The sequence below is a fragment of the Odontesthes bonariensis genome, chromosome 11, assembly GCF_027942865.1.
Source record: "Odontesthes bonariensis isolate fOdoBon6 chromosome 11, fOdoBon6.hap1, whole genome shotgun sequence".
Taxonomy (NCBI): domain Eukaryota; kingdom Metazoa; phylum Chordata; class Actinopteri; order Atheriniformes; family Atherinopsidae; genus Odontesthes; species Odontesthes bonariensis.
In genome coordinates this window covers 9028747-9039390 of record NC_134516.1, presented here as the reverse complement: position 1 = coordinate 9039390, position 10644 = coordinate 9028747, and the positions used below count along the sequence as shown (strand labels likewise).

The window sequence follows — 10644 nt, the reverse complement described above, 5'->3', positions numbered from 1 at the left end:
CAACCACTAGAGGTCGCCTATTCATCATCCATGATAGATAGATAGATAGATAGATAGATAGATAGATAGATAGATAGATAGATAGATAGATAGATAGATAGATAGATACTTTATTCATCCCAATTTGGGCAATTATTGTGTTGCAACAGCGTACAGTATAAAAAATATGTAAACAATTAAAGGTAACACAAGCAAATAGAATAGAATAAAAATAGAGAATAAACATTAGCTATAAACAGTAATATATAATAATTGGACTTCGTGAACAAACGCCACATGGGCATGTTTTTGGGATGGTACAGTCTCATGATATAACACGCCTCGTTCATTTACATGTTTTGCAACTGCAGCCTAGTATGTTGTGCTTGTGTTGTGCAAATTCTGTGCTTTTTCAGACTTTCATATTTTTTAAACTGTCATATTTCAAAATTGGCCAAATATTTTTAAAAGCTGAAACATTTGGTAATAGCTGAATGTCTTATGAACATTTTAAAATTTGAATGGAGTCTCTAGCTGAAAGTATGCTGAAGTAGTTAAGATTTGAAGGGGATTTGAAAGGATTTGAAAGGATTTACCATTACTTTTAAAGGGAGGAAAACTTGCACAAAAAGCTTAATATCTTAAAAAGTTTAAAAGTTAGAAATACCAGAAGATATAGCAGTAATGTGCTGAAAGAGTTGAACATTTTAATACCAAAATTGTTGAAATAGCTGATGCATTCTCACAATAAGAGTCTGGCACGGGAGTAAGATGTGTGTCTAATACCTTCGGCATTGGCACCCATAATTACTACAGTTGTAGCAATAGAATAAAGAACATGAAACAATGAACAAAGAGCTCAATGAAACTCGCAGATTAAGGCACTTAAAAAACTCCAGACCATGACACATTATTCCTTTGTTTCACAATTAGCTTCAGAAAAAAAGTGTGAGATTTATTGATCAATCAAATATTAAGGACATCATTTATTGTGCAGGAAGATGTAAAGAGCAGAGCAGACACAGCAGGGGAAAAGTGGGAGGCGCTTTGAGGAATATTAGTGTTTCCTCTGCATGCTAATGACAAAGCAAGAGATGAGATAGTGAGACAAAGAGAAAATAACAGCAGGAAAGCCAAGAAAGCTGAGCTGTGCAGGTTCAAGGAGACAGAGCCATCCACATGTTTTCCCAGTGAGAAAGTAAGGAGGGATGGGGAGAAAGATGAAAAGAAAAGATGGCCTTGTTTCCTTACCATCGGGACAATACTAAGGGATGATGAGGAGAGAGACAAAAGAAGGGAGAAAAGACAGGTGAAAGAGACTGATGGATGTAAGGGCTGTCTTATTCATGATGATAGACGCCATAATGAACGAACTTACTGATGATTAACAGCAAAAACGCTTCTCAAACAAATTTTAAAAAAAAATCACAATTGAATGAAAGTAATATATTTTTTGGGGCATATCACTGAATATTAACTTAAATGAGGGGATTTTATTGCTAAACAACTGAAAGTCAGCGAAGGACTATGGGCAGTTAGATGTTACTTTATTTATTTTAATATAGAGACGACAATTTATTTGTTCAATTATTTTAGAAATTTGAAATAACTCTGCGAGTAATTCTGTTAAATTACTTTATAAGATAAAAAAAAAAAAAGCTATAAGCATTTACTGGACACAATACAATTTATGCATGGACATAGTCAACATTTGACTTTGCTGCCAGTCTCTATTAAGTCGAAAGTATAAGCATACTCAAAAATGTTATTTACAGTCTTTATGAGCTGACAGTACTAGTTATCTAGACTCAATAGTTACCTCAGCAGAGATGGTCATCTCTTCGTCATAAAAAGGCTCATGGATGGAGTTTTCAGTCCTCTTTTTGTGGTAGAGATACAGATATCGATAGATATGTTCTATATTTCAGTCAGTTAAAAGAAATACATAAAAGCCCACTATTGGATGTAGCAGTCGTGTTCATGAGTTTATCTAAACAAAAAAAAATGCATGTTCAGGTGAAAATTATAAAAAAAATAATAATAATAATAATACAATGACTGAAAAATTTGATTAAAACAGATTATCTAGGGTTATTCCCAGTGAAAATTTCAAATTATTTTATCCTTTCACGCGTTGAAAGATGAGATTCCAAACCAAAAAGCAAACTCGAGGATAAAAATACAGCCACTTACGTACACATACTGTGGCACACAATATGTGTGGCATCCCACAAATGACAAAGTGTTTTTTGAAGCAAACAACCGTGCAACTTGACACATACTCACTCTTAAAGTAAATTTAGAATTACCAATTAACCTAGCATGGATGTTTTTGGATTGTGGGAGAAGGTCGAGGACCCCAAAAAAACATGCATACTATCATATGTGCTAATATAACCATATTGATATTATATACCATATTTACACAATATTGTAATCTTTTGCACATTTCTAGTTACATATTGATAGTATATTATTTGTCCCATTCTGTGTTTTTATTTTGAATTTTTCGTACCAACGAACCAAATCGAGGCCGATGTGCTTCCCCACCGGAGCTTGATGGGTTGCCTTGAAATGATTACACTCGGCACAGGCCAAAACAAAGGAGCGGACATCTGCAGACATAATAGGCCACCAAAATTGTGCCTGCAGGAGTATGGTTGAGAGTGTGGTTTATACCAGGATGACCGGTCAGGCGGGAAAAGTGTCCCCACTATAGCACAGGAGTTCTTATGTAGGCTGGGGAAAAAAGCCGATTTGGAGGTCCATTACCTGGATTGGGTTCCTGTACTTGTGCTTGTCTTGCCTTCTCCTCAATCTCCCATGTCAAGGTGGCAACAACACAGGATGGTGGAAGGAAGGTCTCTAGTTGAGATGAGTCTGTGGATGAAAATTGGCAAGACAGAGTATCTGGCTTGACAATTCTCGAACCAGGACGGTAGGAAATTGTGAAGTGAAATCTCCCGAATATGGGGCCCAGTGGGCCTGTCGGGAATTCAAACGATTGGCCAACTGGAGATATGACAAATTCTAGTGGTCTGTCCACACTATGAATGGGCACTTTGAGCCCTCAAGCATTCCTCTAATGCTAATTTGATAGCAAGCAATTCCCAACTTCCCACGTCGTAATTCTGTTCAGCAGGGGTTAAACATCGAGAATAAAAAGCACATGGGTGTAGTTTCCGATCGGAGTCTGAACGTTGGGACAAGACAACTCCTACCTTCAGATCAGAGGCATCAACCTCCATAATAAACTATTTGGAAGAACAACTGGAGCAGACACAAAAAGTGACTTTAACTCTGCTTCAGCTTCTCTGGACCATTGAAAAGTAACTGAGGTGGATGTTAACCTGGGGAGATGGGCCACAATGCTGCCGTAACCCTCATTAAACCGCCAGTAGAAATGTGCACATCCCAGGAAACTTTTTACGGGAATTGGGTGTTGGCCACTCTGCTACCGCTTTGATGTTTTGGTGGGTCCGCCTCAAGCATTCACAGTTTGTTTTCCAAAGAGGCGCTGTAGGACTAGACGAACATGACTGTTGTGTTCCTCTTGTCGTCAAGAGAAAACGAGGATGTCACACCCTTGGACTCACGTTTGTAGTTTCATGTTTAGCTCATGCTTTTGTTTACAGCCCATGCTTAGTTTTTGTCATGCCTTAGTTTCCCTGCACTCTGTTCATTAGTTCACTCACGTCACCTGTGTTTTTTCCTCAGCTGCACTCACTCCCCAATCACTCCCAGCCCTCTATTTAGTTTCCTGCCTCCCCTGTCGTTTTTGTCGGAGCTTTGTGTTTGTTACCTGCCTTGACCTGATTCCCGTAGTTCTCCATGTTCCACGTCGTTTTTTGCAAGTTAAGTATTTATTTATTTCTCCATTCATGCCATGTTTAGTTTCATATTTTGTCTCAGTCTGTTTTTTTTAATCCGGCTTAGCCGCGCCTTTTGTTGTCACTTTGTTTTTTGGAAAATAAATCACCCTTTGCCTTTGAAGTCCGCATCCGTGTCCTCCATCAACACCACCTTTCTGACAGAGGATGTCGCCAAGATACGTGAAAACAAACGGGTTTAGGTAGTCGCAGAGGACATCATTGATGAGTGATTGGGAAAGAGCAGGGGGCGTTAGACTGAAAGGCATGACCAGATATTAGAAATGTCCGAGTGGATTATTGAATGCCGTCTTCCATTCGTCTCCTTCTCTGATACTGAGAAGGTGATGAGCATTATGGACGACTAACTTAGAAAAGATCCGTACGCCATGCAGGATCTCAAAAGCTGAGTTTAGTAATGGGAACCTTGACACTTTTCATGAGGTGCAAACCACCACAGCCCTGTACAAACATGATAAAAAATGCACTTGGTAAATATGGAAAAATAACTAAGCAAGTGATACGAGGACATAAAATGACAACCTAAAATTTTAAGTTCTAATTTAATTTTATTTAAAGTTTCTTGAAATAGTTATCTCCAGTTGAAATTGAAAAAGTTTGGAGAAGGGTATAGCTTGTTCATGCACATGCTGAAACCATAACAAGGAGAGACGTTGTATTTAGACCCGGGAAGCTACATAATGATAAACAGAAATGCTTAAGATTTGCATATTTCTCCTTAGTATGATGCATGGTGGCTTTTGAAATGTAGACTTAGTTTGTGCGGAAATATAAAATCTAAGAATTTTTTTTTAAATAATGGGTCTCTGCAAGCAGCTCTTTAAGAAAGACTGTGTGGGTTTTTATGACTGATGTCTTAACACAGCTCAGATTACCTCGATGTGAGCATAATTTCTCATAGCCAACATATGCTGCCCCCAGCAACTTTGAACTTTTAATTTAATGTTGAATTGATGTAGAAAAAATACAAAATCCTTTGTAAAGTTTTAAATTTGCTTTCTCCTGCATGCGTAATTATGGGGTTTTATTACTTTGGTTCATTAGCATATTTCATATCCTGCTGCAGAGCTTTTTCGGCTCTCTATTTGTCTCCATCGACAGGGGAGACGAGACACAGGTGCCGAAAGCTCGGGGAGGATAATTTCATGAGAAATGAAAACACAACACGCACTGTGGTAAATATACCAGCAATGCCTGTTTGCCATTCAGCGAGATACATGCACATAACCGTCAGTCAAAGTAAAATCTTCAAAGGCTGTTGTAACACTTTCCAATGAAAGCAAACATACCAACTAGTTATCTGCTCACAGTGTGTCAACCAAATGGAGCCGCACAGAATTCCGCTGAATCTGAAAAACATATGCTTGCTGTCCTTCAGGCATAAAAACGGCTTTGTCAAACGCTCCGATGAACACAGAGTCCTAACTTCTACAGTCATCAGCATCATGAAAGTCTTACACTGTCTCACACAAAGGCTTTCTAAGACTTTTTAGCTGGTAAAAACGGCTTGTTTTTTCTCCCCATCTCTTCTGTCGTGTTCACCAAGGGGAATTTTGATAGGTGTAAGCGCTTTCACCCTCTCACACACACACACACACACACACACACACAATACTGCACACACAGTGAAAAGTATAGGTACACACATGTCCATGTTCACACAGAATTGCCACAAGAATAATTAGATTCCACTTCAAAGAACCGAGTGTAAAAGGGACTCAGTGTAAATATCTTGCAGGCTTTTAAAAAAAGTGAGTTATGGACAAGAAATAAGGGTTTTCCTAGTTCATCATAGGTGATCTTTTGTGGACGATGTCTCCCCCTGTTCAAGGGCCTAGGCTCAGTTGTTCCGCTCTTGGGAATGACATTCACACCCTCCTTAGGGTCTTGGTTCAAGTGAGAGGTCTCATTTTCTTTAGTATTTGAGGAGATGTTCCACCATTGTCCACGTGACAGGTCACACTCCAGAATACTCACAACGACGTAATCCTTTGATTTAGGAGAAGGCCGATCCAGAGCACCACTTGCCTCTGTTACCGACCCACGAGGTTTTGTTGATCGGTCTCAAGTTATCTGATCAGACTGTGGTCTCTGGTGAATGTTGCATACTGACTTCAGGATTCTCAGGATTTAGTGAGATTAACGGATGTGTCAATTGCGTGCTTTCTATCTCCTGCACATAAGGCCCCCATGTAGTGAACTGTGGGGGTCTTCCAAAGGAATACCTTTCCTCCTCTTCATTTCCAGAGTCAACATCTGAATCAGTGGATCCCATTATTGGATTCCTGACTTTACTGCCTGTCAGAGTCATCTCCTTTGCTTTGCCGAGCTGTGGTCCTCCCTCCAGAGTTTTCTCAGCAGGCAGAAACCCACAGGCCAACAGCATTTCTCTATGAAGGGTGCGACGTGGGCCACTGCCATTTTCTGGCTTAAAGACATAAACTGGGCTGCCATCAATCTGCTTCACTATATGAATAGACTGCTCCCACTTGTCTACCAATTTATGCTTCCCTCTCATGATGACATTTCATATTAAGACTCTGCCTCCTTCAACTAACTCGGCAGCTCTGATTTTAGCCTCAAACCATAGTTTGTTCCTCTCTCCTGTCTTTTTAGAATATTCAGCAGCTGGGGGAAGCTTTCCTTATGAGATGCTGATGCAACTTTTGAACATATTCTGAATGGGTGTTATGAGTCAGTTGGAGTGTTGATGCCAACAATGAGGTCAACTGGGAGGATTTGCCGTCTGCTATACATCAGCTCACATGGTGAATATCCTGTTGTATCATTCCTCGTATAATTGTACAAACGGACAAGGGGTTTGACAAATTCTCTCCAGTGTTTGTCCCTAGCATACTTATCAGATTCCTTTTAAAGCACTCAACACGATTTTCCATTGGTATGGTCGGTTGTTGTCCGCACCTTTCCCACTCCATGAACACGGTTCATGATTGTGTGGGATTAAAAAATCTTTTCCCTGATCACTATGAAGGCAACTTGGAAAGCCGTAAAAAACTACGTAGTTCTCATTTTGATCCTGCGTTAGCACTGCAACCACAAGCTTTGTGAAATTGTCAGTGATGACCAAAATGCAGTGGCGGCCGTGCTTTGGGTCGCTGGGCCTTCAGTGCGGGTTAACCGTCCATTCAGAGTCGCTATTTAAATGCGTCTTGAGTGCCCACATGAATCCGGATCTCACGTGAGTAACACATAGTCAGCGGCAGGATGATTATTCATCAATTGAAATTAATTATGATTACAATGAATTGAACTCCAATTGGCTGGAATTTGACCATATCATTTAAGTGCCTTCAGATGACATTTGTTGTAATTTGGCGCTATATAAATAAACTGAATTGAAATTGAACTGAATTGAATTAGCCTACTAATAATGAATTATGAGAGGCATTTCCCATATTGAGAGCAGCTACCATTGTTATTATTATTATTACTATGTTATATAACAATACATAACATTGTTATGTTATTACCGACCTCTGCACAATGTCCAGCTTTTCTTGAAAAGTTCGCCTTGAAAAAGGAATTTTGATAAGTTCGGATACCAAATCAGTTTCTCCTTCTCAGTCATCCATTGTGGGCAAAAAGAAAAAGAAAAATCAAATGTATTAATGTCACTCAGATCCTAAGGAGGTGTTTTGCTAGCAAAACCCTCCTGTGATAGCTTTGCTCTGACCATCCAATCAGAGGATGGAAGACTTCTGTCATCATTGTGAAGTGAGGTGAATTTGTAATCTGATTGGTTAAAAAAACTGTTCCATTGCTGTATAGTTCAATTAAGGTAGGCCAGCATTACTGATTCTGAAGGCCCTGGGCAAATTAGACTGAAATCTGATTGGACGAATCATGGATAATCCACAGACATGTACGGAAAGCAGCGCAGCCAAGAGAAACGTCACTAAAAAAAAAGAGAGAATTGACAAATGGAAGTAAATTAATACAATTTCATTGATCAAATAGTATAATTTAGGTTGTAGAAATAAGTTAGTGATTCTGATAGTGTTTAGGGCAGCAGAGAAGACCTTGCTGGCCCTGACGGCCCACCACTGCCAAAATGTTCCTTGTGTTGTGGCTTTCAGGTTCGAGGGGCAGGTAGTTCATGCAGACCAGTTCCAATAAGTTATTTTCATGAGAAATATTTGCAACCAGTTATGTCAGACACTAAATTATTACAAATTTCTTTGAATTTATTCAGTAAAACTTACTCTGATGTAGCCAATTCACATGGGGATGGATATTCAGAGGACTTGTATTGAGATATTAAAGAAAAACTTATAGAAAATGATCTCACTGACAGACCTGTCCACGTGCCTTCATTAATTCTAACATGCCAGTCATGTAAGCAATCCCATCTGAACAAAGCAGGCGGCAAAGTTAGGATCATGCTCTTTGATTTCCCCTGTACTTTTAATACAGTTCAGCCTTGCATGTCATTATTCAAGAAGCTGTACAAAATACAGGTGGATGCCCCCACAACAACCTGTATCATTGACTATCTCACAAACAGACCACAGTCTAAGAGTGAAGGTTGTGTGTCCAGGAAGATGGTCAGCAGTACAGGAACACCACAGACTATACTCTCACACACCTCAGACTTCTAGCAAAACTCAAGAATCCCATCATCTCCAGAAATACTCAGAGAAATCTGCAGTTGTTAGGTGTATCAGTGATGGACAAGAGGCTAAGTACAGGGAACTGGTCGACCACTTTGTGGTATAGTTTGGGAATCATTATCTCATCTTGAACACAAACAAAAACAAAAAAATAGATGATTGTGGATTTTATGGGGGACCAAGAATAAGCCAAACAGTCTCCATCCTTGGAGAAGAGGTGGACGAGGTTGAGGAATACAGACACTCGGGAGTTTACCTGGACAGCAGACATAACTGGAAAAGCAACACTGCGGCTTAAAGGACCGAACAGACTGTTTTTCTACAGGGAACTTGGGTCCTTCGATGTCTGCACGAAGACTTTGCATATCTTCTACAAGTCTGTGATGGAGAGTGCAATCTGCTTTGCGGCCATCTGCTGGGGCTGTTGCATCAGAGCCAGTCGATTGGTTTGGCTCATTTCTTGAAACTGAGATGACATTCCTATAACTATAGGGTCACTTGGCCAAACAGACTTGCAGTTCTTCGCAACACTTGAGATAACCAGCAAAATGTCATATGTCTCCCAAAACGTTCATTCTTGCTTCAAAATGAAGTCCCTGTCCCATATAAATAGTCAATACCATAAAAATGGCATAGATCCTTCTCAATTGCTTTGGCACATTTTCATTCATTTTGTCCTCCTGTCAAAATAAACTGGACGGTGCAGCACAACTACATGGATCCTCATCACATGCTCATATCGCTCCAAAAATAGTTTACCCATGTGTCAAAACTAAATTCCTTTCTCACACAAATCATCAGTGCTTCCAAAATGCATTGTCCCTTTGGCATTGTGTAAGCACTGCAAGTCAAAATGATTAGATGTTTTGTCTTTATGGAAAAGGTCTAGCTAAAGGAATACAATTTTCACACCACACACACTGCACTCATTCTGCTGAGGAAATTGTAACTCTTTTTATTCACAAGTACATTTTTACACATTACTGTAGGTAGGAAAGAAAAAAACTACAAAGGAAAAGGTATACAATATAGGCCTATGTATACAAAATACAAAAACCTGCAAGAACCAAAACCAAAACCAAAATACATTACAGTAGCCTATGTTACAGTAAAAAAAAAAAAAAAACAGTCAAGCATCACAAATGAAATACAGTAGGGCCTAATATTCTGACTACTCTGTGTCACTTCCCTCTTGCTCCTGGTCACCCTCCTCATCTTCCGGGCCATCCATCCGCTGCAGTCTGTTTGGCCATAAATTCTCGTCAACATCGCATCTGATGTCTTCTCTAGCAATGCACCGTGGGAAGAAGCGCCTTGAATGCCTTAGTCATCCTCTACACTCCTCGTCAGAACCTGCTTTCACCTGTTACCTACTCACCTGATTGTCATGAACGTATGAAATGTTCCAAAATATGTGTACTGTATTGTATTCCAATTTCTTAAAGAATTTTGACAATTGAGCAGACTATTCTGCAGATGATGACTTATAGAATGAAATTGTGCTGACATGTTTTGGAGAGAACAACCATTACACTGAGAACCAACCAATTGGGATAGATCAGCAAGATGCACTTTTTTGGGAAATGTTCTAAATGTAGGCCTATTGTGTTAAATGTAGGCCACTTGTACATAACCATTTGCAAAGATGTACTAAGTGCTTGAGACATGTACAAAGCATTTGAAATGTGATGAAAGCAATGAGAAATGCCATTCTGTTCTGAGACACCACCTGTTAGTTTGGGGATTTGTCCATGTCATTTTGAGAATGTCATCTCAGTTTCAAGAAATGAGCCAAACCAATCGAGAAAAACTGTAATCTGAAACTTATCTGATAAAGACGGCTGGCTCTATGTTGGGGACCGCTTTGGAGCCCCCAGTGCTGATTGTGCAAAGAAGAATGCTGCACCAGTTTTGTTCAGGAAGAGGCTTCTTCAGCTCGAAGACTTTTTCAGCCTTTTTAAGGCTTCGTGCCCCCTATCTAATATTTCAACCGAGTTTGGTAAATCCAGCTTGCTAAATCTTGCTGCGGGCTACCAAGCCCGAAAGGCCTCCTTCTTCAGCTTGACGTGTTTCCACCAACAGCTCCTCTGGTTACCGATGTCATGTCAGGCTCAACCTTCAGGCCACAACTCTTGTGAGCTACA

At 39.8% G+C, this 10644-nt stretch overlaps 1 long non-coding RNA gene across 1 annotated transcript in view; it reads left to right on the top strand.

Annotated features, from left to right (window-relative positions):
- The window catches only part of LOC142391332 (uncharacterized), a 397679-nt gene that overhangs the window by 252787 nt on the left and 134248 nt on the right, over window positions 1–10644 (top strand). The gene's annotated exons all lie outside the window — the stretch shown is intronic.